Raw genomic sequence first — 9,517 nt, 5'->3', positions numbered from 1 at the left:
CCTCCAGAAAAGAAAAGATTTTACTGACTTAAAGTGGGGGTATTTTTGTAGTAATATTGTACTTCTTTTACTGGTTCTGTTTGTTTCTTATACGGTTCAATTTATCTATGACAGAAATTCAAAAATATTCAGATAATAAAGTAACAAACTGTGCAGTTTTACTGTAAAAATAAAACCATTACATTTTTGCTCCTCAGTAGTTGTTATGCAAACTTTATGCGAACTTATTTTGAGCAGCCACGTATCCTGCAGTCATAAAATTTAGTGGAAGGAAGAATCAGATAACAGACAATGCATAAAATGGGGCAGTTTTGCTTTTCCAGTTATGATACACCCCCTGATGTTTCTACTTAAATATGCTTGTAGAAAAATGGTTCTGGCTTTAGAGCGTGACACTTGGAGGGAGTGTACAATTGATTTGGTTCTGGTTTTAAGAGCTTAAATATGTTTTTCATGTGGATATCTCCTGTACTTAAGACATTATATGTCAAAATAAAAAGCAAAAAGGTTGTGTACTTTCAAGGGGAAATCTTGCGTGGTTTTATTTAATATTTAACTTTTCTCAGATCTGAGTTTTTATGCCATGAGCCGTGCAGTACTGACCAGCCTCTGCTTGTCTTCACCAGTAGGTGGCTCTGTGGGACTGTGATCCTCACCTGTTTTCGATGTGAAGCGTGGCCGTGTTTGTTACGGCCCACTCTTTCCTGTTGTCTGTATGATATCGGTGTTTGCTCATCAATTATGTTTGTATTTACAGCGGTGGAGAGCCTGGAGTAAACCAGTTTGCAGACACTGCCTTCAGACTTCACAGTGACTGTGAGGAAGGACGTCACATTAATTTTCTTTTTGTCTTCAAACTTTTCCTCATCTTTTACAAACTGGTTTTAATGAAAATGTTCCCTATCTTTAAAGTTTAATTTTCATTATTTAATCTGAGAGATCCCCACAGATAAAACCACAATGCTGTACAGTTTGTGATTAGCAAACTTTGCGGTTGATAAATAACGAGATTTTGCTCCTGCTAGTGTAAAAGCTTTAACAACAATAACCATCAAACTTTAAAGTTAGGTTAAACATGTCCAGAGATGCATGCGTTTCTTGAGTAAACTTCACCACAGGGGTGTAGCGCAGATGATTTGGCAACAGTCTTGGCTAGAACTTCCTGTTTGGGAAGTTAAGACACAGGCACTGTGCTGTACTTGGTGTACAAGAATGCATTTTAAACAGTGAGTGAGTAATAGCACTCCCAACCACCGCTCTGCTGACGTCAAGGCAAAGAACACGCACCACTAGGAAAACTACAATCAAGGTGTGACCGGAAGTCCTAAAACCACAAATGTTTCAACTGAAACTACAATCTTTCTAATCTGACTGCGCTGCTGTGACTCATGCACTGTTTGTGGTGAAAATGAATTATTTTATTATTAGACATGTGTTAAATGTCACTTTGATTGTGTTTCCTATCTATATATGTCATCTCGGCCTACATTTTCTGATGTTTTTACTTTAGTGAGAAACTTAAAGAAAAAAATGGAGGAAGACAGACGGGCTTAAATAAATGTCAGAGGTGCACTGTGTTATCTCTCTGCTTCCTTACTCAGCCTAATTTTCACAATGCTGACTCCACATTCACAGCTGACCAAAAAAAGATATCAGCCCTGCCCGGCTAACTCTTTCAGCATATGTCCTCAGTTTAGTTATTAACCTGGAACTTCCCAATAGCTGGCCAGCTGTGAGGGTGGGTGGGGCAATGGCTGACTGGAAGTCTCTCTTGTAGCCTGCAGTTCATTTTCACAGGGAGCCGAGCAGGGATCAGGAAATTCCTGAATAAGAGGAGAGTCAGATCTTTCCAAGAGTGACTCTGCAGAAGTGTGAGTCACCACACTCGGCAGCGCTGTACAATGGGAGTTCAATACCACAACGTGTGAGTACACTGTCATCAGGTGTATCATGTCTATTCATGCCCTTATTATTTCAAAACTCCAAAAACCCAGGAGAGTGAATAAGACAAAGCTTTCAGTGTTAACTTGTCTTGAAAGGTAACTTGGCTCAAATTTCCACAACATTTAAGATGCAAATAGTCACGATCCCTTTTCGGGCTTTAAAAACAAGTTTTTGGTTTTTTTTTTTAAAAAGAAAAATCACAGTTAAAGCACAGGTGTCAAATTCAGTTTCTCTGAAGAGGCCACACCAGGAAATGAAAAGCATAGCAAGGGCCATACATATAGAGTTTAATGACTGATAATTTATGCTTCATATAGCCTTCTCATGTACACTTTGGACCACATAAAGGCCTCAATCAGCCCACATAAAAGTCTTTTAGACTTTATAAAGTTGTGTGTTTAAACTATAAGAAGGCTACCACACAACCAGCCCACAGCAACCTGTTTCACAAACCTGACAGACAGCTACCTGCCCTATGGGTCACTTAAAAATACACCTTCATGTCAAAGCAAAGTAGCGGATCTTTCATTCTGTTCCCGTTCATATGCCCGCAAGTCTCACCGAGCCCGTTTTACAGGACTCAACATGATAGCACAGTCGTTCACCAGAACGTCTCGACTTTCCATCTGCGATACACAGTTTAGGCATGGAACCAGCTGGATGTAGGAATAGAACTTCCCACTCTGAGATTTAGCTGGAAGAATAATTTTTTTTGCTGTAAATGCCTTTTTTTTTTTTTCATTTAAACATCAAAATTCTTCTTCTTTCAACTGGTTCCTTAATGACACAATTTTCTCTTAAAACAGAAACTGCCTCATGGCTAATGCCTAAACTGGCCTCTTTTCACATGACCTACTCAGTCTCATACCTCAGCTGCCTTTTGGTTGGACTGTGTGTTACCTTGTTAGCTGTCAGGTGCTATGAAGGTGCGGCTCTTTGTTTAATTTGGTGTGCACACCACAGCTATAAGCGGGCCAGATTAAAATTTGCAAAGGGCCAGATTTGGCTTGTGGGTCTTGAGTTTAACCCTTTTGCATTTAAAACAGAAGCTCTCAAGTTTTTTTTTTTTCTGGTACGCCCCTCTTCAGGAGCCAAAAATGTTCACACTTGACCAATTTTCACACTTTACTTATTAAGTTTTACTTAAATTGTGAGTTAACTTTTGCTTGTTTAATATCCTTTACCTCACTTTAGCTTTATTGTATATGTTTCCCCTGGTGGTCTGCACTCCACTGTTTGAGAAACACTCTACCAATAATAGAAAATATGTTCATTTACTTTCTTGTGAAAGGCAGCTACCAGCAAACAGAAAGCTAGAGGGGTTGGCTGAACCACAGAAGACTAGAAACAGTTTATCTCTGTCCAAAGGTAATAAAATCAACCTTCCAGCACCTCTAAAGCTCACTGATAAACATATCTCTTCTAACTGTAAAAACTATACTGTGCCAGGAGTTAGACTGAAAATATTGACAGCTTTATGAAGAGTTTGATTTTTGTTAATTAGTAACCTTTAGAGGCAAAAGATTTTCGTTACCAGTCGGCAGAGCCAGACATGTTGGCTCCGTCTTTCTTTAGTCTTTCTAAACTGCAATGCAGTTGGTTTTTTTTGGTTTTTGTTTTTTGTTTTAAAAAGGCTGGAAATATATTAGAAACATAAAACCCAGAAGAAAATTCTTCATCCGCTCACCTCCTCCCCGAGCCTGGTTCTGCTAAAGGTTTCTTCCTGTTCAAAGGGAGTTTTTACTTCCAATTAAGGGGTTGTTCATAGGGGTCATATGATTGGTGAGGTTTTCTGTTTTCTTTGTGTTATTGTAGGGTCTTTACCTTACAATATAAATTGCCTGTTGTTGTGATTTGGCGTTATAGAAATAAATTTGAATTGAATTGAACTGAATCAAAAAAAAAATTGCACATCATTTAAACACAGTGATTAGTTTGAAGAATTTATGCTCGTTTTATTTATCTTCCTCCTCCAGCTCTTCAAGGGAAAACACTGATGTAACCTCTCCTGCATGTCTTGGGTCTGCTGCGGGTCCTCCTCCTGGTTGGACACACCTGTAAAACCTCACCTGGGAGGCGTCCAGACAGCATCCTTTTCAGATGGCTGAGCCACCTCAACCGGCTCCTTTTGATATTAAATGATTAAAAACAAAAAGCGAAAATCTGGTTGAACAACTCACACCTCAGTTTACTGGCAACAAATCTCTTTTCCACTGATACAGTGCCAGCGGTGATGCCAAATCTAAATCAATATTGTCTGAACATGATTCTCAGGCCCTTCAGTGCGACTGTAGTAAAGCCAGGAAAAAGTCTACTGGAAATCACTGCCCTAAAGGCTCAGGAAGACTCTCAACAACAAGTGTTACTGAACGCTGTCCATTCAAAAAATTCAAAACAAAGCATATATAAACAACATCTAGAAACATTACAGCCTTCTTTGGGTCATGAATGTATGAAGCGTACTGATCAGTCTAACACTGGTTTCTGAGATGCGTTCCAGGCAAAACCTGTTCACATATTCTTTTCCTTATTCCTTTCTGACACCTTTGACCTTTCTTGACGGTGTCCTCCTACATGCACATTTAGATGACTGCCTCTTCTGCGCGCTTGGAAGCAAAACCAAAATACAAAAAGTGCCAGTGAGAGAAGTACCACTCTGCTAGTAATAAGGATTTATCTGTCACTCAGACAAATCAGAGTCATCTAATGGATCACTCCTATACATCCTGCTATGACTTTGGTCTAATCCTCACCCTAATGAAGACTTGGACTCTTAGTGCTAAACTAAGAAAGAGGGTACGGAATAACAAACAGAATCACCCAAGTTACGGTTTACAAAGCTGTTGCTCTCTGCAATTTGCTTGGCGTACATGGACACTGTATGCCAAACAACATGAGAAACGTCTAAATATCCTCTGCTGAAGATGCTTAAGGAGTATTTTTAACATGAAGTGGTGAGACAAACTACCAAATGTTGAAATATTTGCCACCAAGCCTGCATGCTATCTTATCTCAACACCCAAACTTGCGCCATAAAAGTAAAAGTAGTAGTAAGAGTCGAGAAATGTCACCAACTGTAAACATAGGGCACATTTGAAATAAAACAAAAAGACCCCACAAACTGCTGAGTAGCTGAAACGTCTTTCCAAACGTTACGTCTTTCCATTCTTCATTGATATATTTCTTTCAGAACTACAGCAGCTGATCTCTTTCATTCTTCAACGCCTACAGGCTGTTAAAATAAGAGGTGATGCAACACTGTGGTAAACATGTGTCTGTCCCAGCTATTTTGAAACCTGTTGTTGGCATCAAATTCAAAGAGAGCATTAAAATAAGAGAGGCTAATTTCTAATCGAAAGGCAAATGTTTTCCATTTCAGGGTTTCACATGTTGTCTTCTTATTGCTTTGCCTAAACACACCCTTAAAATGGTTTGATTTCTGTTTTTATCTCCATTTTACACAAAGTCTAAACTTTTTTTTAAATAGGTAATTAGTAATGAGCTGCTGGTGCTTCGTATTTAACATATCCTTTAGTGCAGGGGTGTCAAACCTAAGACCCGGGGGCCAAAATCAGCCCTGCAAACGCCCTAATCGGCCCATGGGGCAAATGTGAAAATGTGAAAAAGGATATAAGACTCTTGCCGATTGATTTTTTTCATTTATTACAGCAGCGTCTCTTTATCATGTAGAAAATCTGAGACGCACTGTTGAAATTGCTCTTCTTTAACTTATATTAGGTTATCTCAGGAGTTTAATGCACAAAGTCAAACTTCTTTAGATGTAAAATGAGTTCGATATCCCTGCTTCAAGGGGGGAAAAGGACAAGGATTTATGACCTCGGACTGTAAGCTTTGTGTAACTGGGGCCTTTTATCACAAAACAGTTACCACTTCCACCCCAGAGATACTTCCCCTCTAGTTCCCCTAGTAGCTATTTAAACAAAAACCACATGAGAAGATCAAACAGGTATGCAACAAATAAAAGGATGTAATGTTTTAAGGCAGCAAAGACGTGAGAAAAAAGACTGGATATAGCAGAACTTTGCATCTCATCTCATCATCTGATGAGTCCTCGAGGTTAACTTGTGACCTCTTGAAGTCACCCTGATGCTGAGGTTGGAAAAAACCCTTGGATTACACCCCTGCTGCTCCCCCCCAAGCAGCTGCACAGCTTACACGCAAACATGTCAAATTGTGTTTTTATGTGTTAGTCGCAGGGGGTAATTTTTCTGCAAACCAAGCAGCAATGTTGTTTTTAAGTTAAATGGAAAAGCTCTGTTTTGCTGCTTCTCTGACAGAGGCTGATGCCTTTGGTTGTTTCTGTTGAGACATTCAGCCGTGAGCAGTTCCTGTTCCTGTTCCTGCCCCCCCCCCGGTTGCTGTTGCTGGGACCAACCGACACTCTCACTGATGCGACATATACTAATCAACTATCATAGGGTTAAAAACATGCATGTAGGTCATAGCGTAAATAAGAGGTTCGAGCCGGTGCTTCCCCGCTTATAAGCTCCACATCCTTCCTCTTGCTGAACGCAGCAAGGAGCGAGGACTTTGACGTCGACACATGGTCGACATGTAAACAAAGCTGGCTGACTTGCCTCACCACAGATGTCATCACTGTGTTCCTTTGGGTTTGTTGTTGATATTGTCTTCGTAGAAACGGTGGAAAGGAACAAAAGAAAAAAGAAAAAAAGAAGTGTTGCGTGTGGTGTTGTGTACTGCTGAGTCTGTGCTACCAAAAGCTGTTGTTACAAATGAGGTGAAAGGTAAGGGTACGTGAACGTGAGGATGGCCACATAGTTGTGTGGGTGAGTGAAATGTTTTCATGGCTGCCACCCACGTCAACACACCCTGTTTCCTCTTGAGTAATCATGTCAGTCAAAGCCTACACACTACTACTATGATAATTCAAGCTGCTGTCTGTGATTTGATTATTTATCAGCCGAGAGTTTTTGCTGTACAGTGTTTCATCATTATATTATTCTCCCTCGGCCTCAGAGGTATATGACCTCCCAACGGCTTCAACTACCTGTTTAAACTGGTTTAAGCTGGGCTTTTGTAATCCAGATGGCGCCATATTTTTGCGCTGTGCCATACTGCAAATTTTGGTATCAATCTATTAATCTATTACCAAGTAAATGCAAGCGCAGTATTGCTAATGCCAATGCCGATACTGATAGTTTTAACTTACAAAGGCCGCTTATATGGGGGAGAGCAGTGTCCCATGATTTGTGAGATGAATCATCGATTTGTACTTTTTACAATAATGAGTTAATACAACAAAACACACCTTTCAGCATTGTGTATATTTTGAAAGTGGGGCAGCTTTTCTTGTTTATATGTGATTTAAGCTATGAATAAAATAGACGTGACCATCATTAAAAAAAAAGGCTCAGACTTTATTGAAACTATTTGAGGTATTATTTTTTCTTTACATGTTTTTTAACACAATTCAGTGGGCTAGAATTCAGAGGCCCAGTATCGATACGATACCAAAACCCACATTGGTATCAGTACTATCATACACCTCTAGATGGAAGTGGAATTTCTTAAATACACCGAGTACATCAGAGGACAAATTTTCACTTCCACAATATTCAACATTTTCAAGGAGTGGTCGTCAGAATAAAACAGGATGTTTGCTTTGTGTGCATGGCGATTCATTTGTCTGGTAATCTAGGAAAGTTTTGGTGGGCAGCTTTGAGGAACAGTGCATTAGACTGAACTTTCAATATTGATATAAACTTCATTACCTTAAAGATCAGTGGGATGTTGTGTTTCCTTTCCTTTCCTTTTTTTTATTCCTACTTCAGTGAAGTGCATGCAGTCATACCTAGAGTCAGTTTCTCTGAGTGATGAAGTCTTGACTGTTTAAACGAGCTCAGATGCACATTTCTGTTTCTTTATTTCTTGACTATTTTCTTTCTTGACTATTGATTGGCTAGCAGTTCCTAAAGTGGCTGTAAGGCTGCCTCCTACTTAGTGGTTACAAATAACTAACTAAATAAACAAACAAACAGTTGAAATTTACCTAACTTGTTTAACTTGCTTTTTTATTTATGCAGTCATTGGACATCTATTGGCTTATTTTATTGTGACATGCAATAAACACAATCTAATATTTTACATAAACATGCTAATAATAATTGGTGACTGCTTCTTGGTAAAAAATGTACATGCAGTTTGTTTGTTTTTTAAATTTTACTGGGATGCTTTTGCATTGTGGCCTTTTTACTTTAAAAGTAAACTGTGCAAATGAATTATCACATTACCACAAATTTCAAGAAGACTCAGAAATCTATTGCATTTTAATATTTTGTAAGACTGCATATAAAGATGAAAATGTGCTTTTTGAAGTAAGTAAACTTTGTGACTTTCTAAACACTTTAAAAATTATTTTCAAGTGGATTTTCCCTAATATCTTTACCGCTGAAAATGAAAGTCTTTTCAGGTTTCATGTGAATAAAGATGTATTATTTAGTTCTCTAATCATCCCTGTTTTTGTACTGTACATTTTGAATGCTCTCCATTTTCACACATTGAGAGTTTATTAGGATAAACTCTTCTTGATCACAAACGTTGCTCGAATAATTAAGCCAGCATTCGTTTTGCAAGGATGGCCTGCTCTTATGCAAGATCTGGGCAGGGAGGCTTGCTGCGTAGTGACCGCAAGTCACTTCTGCACGTCAGTCTTGAATTTTCACAGTCATCCACAGCAAAAAAAATTGCAGAAGTGAACTAAGATGTTGAAATCTTGGTTCACTTCAAGACAGATCATGTACTGGTCCGTTTACCGTATCTCAGGCGGTTTGGCTTCCCGTTACAACTCATGGTCCGGATATCCGGTGTGCCTTTCACTTAGGAGGAGGAACTGTAATTAAAAATTGAAAATAAAAAGGCAAAATCAGTGTTAAAATCACCCTTACATATTTGTTTTCATTGTTGCTAAAAAATGGCAAGGGTTTGGCTACTTTTGGTTCAGTTCTGATAGTTGTTTGCCTTTAGTGTTAACTTACAGGGTCTATGTTTTTAGTGCAAAACTTCAAAACACTTAATCTATCTTCCAGATCATTTTTCTATATATACCCACTCTGAACACTTAGACAGGGTTTAAATACGCATTTTTTACAATATCGACAGGTCTTAGATGTGTTCTTGCTCAGTCCTCTCCATCACTGAGTTAGTTTGTTATATATATATATATATATAAGAAGGTAATACATAAGAATACAAAGTGCAGTGCATGGGTGAATGTGGCTCATAGTTTAAACCTCTTATACTGGTCAATAAAACAGAAAAGCTCTATATAAATGTCCTGTTTTTTTTCCATTTCCAATCTCAGAAGCTTTCGAGTCTCAGCATTTGTCACTCGTGTCAAAAGTGTCGTGTGGCATTGTCCTTCAGTAATAACTTCAGTTCCTCAATTTTGTGGACACTTTGTAAAATCAATCCTTTTTTTAAGGAAATGTGTTGCGATAGTAGTATAGCTTAATGGATACATGTTTTTTAGGATTAAGTTAGACTAAAACTAGAAGGATTGCCCAAGGTACAGATATTTCGGCAGGAGCGATTT

The sequence above is a fragment of the Diplotaxodon limnothrissa genome, linkage group LG20 (genome assembly GCF_057381915.1).
Source record: "Diplotaxodon limnothrissa isolate DT_005_m linkage group LG20, D_limnothrissa_male_GT1.1, whole genome shotgun sequence".
NCBI classification, from domain to species: domain Eukaryota; kingdom Metazoa; phylum Chordata; class Actinopteri; order Cichliformes; family Cichlidae; genus Diplotaxodon; species Diplotaxodon limnothrissa.
This window is presented reverse-complemented; position numbering follows the sequence as displayed.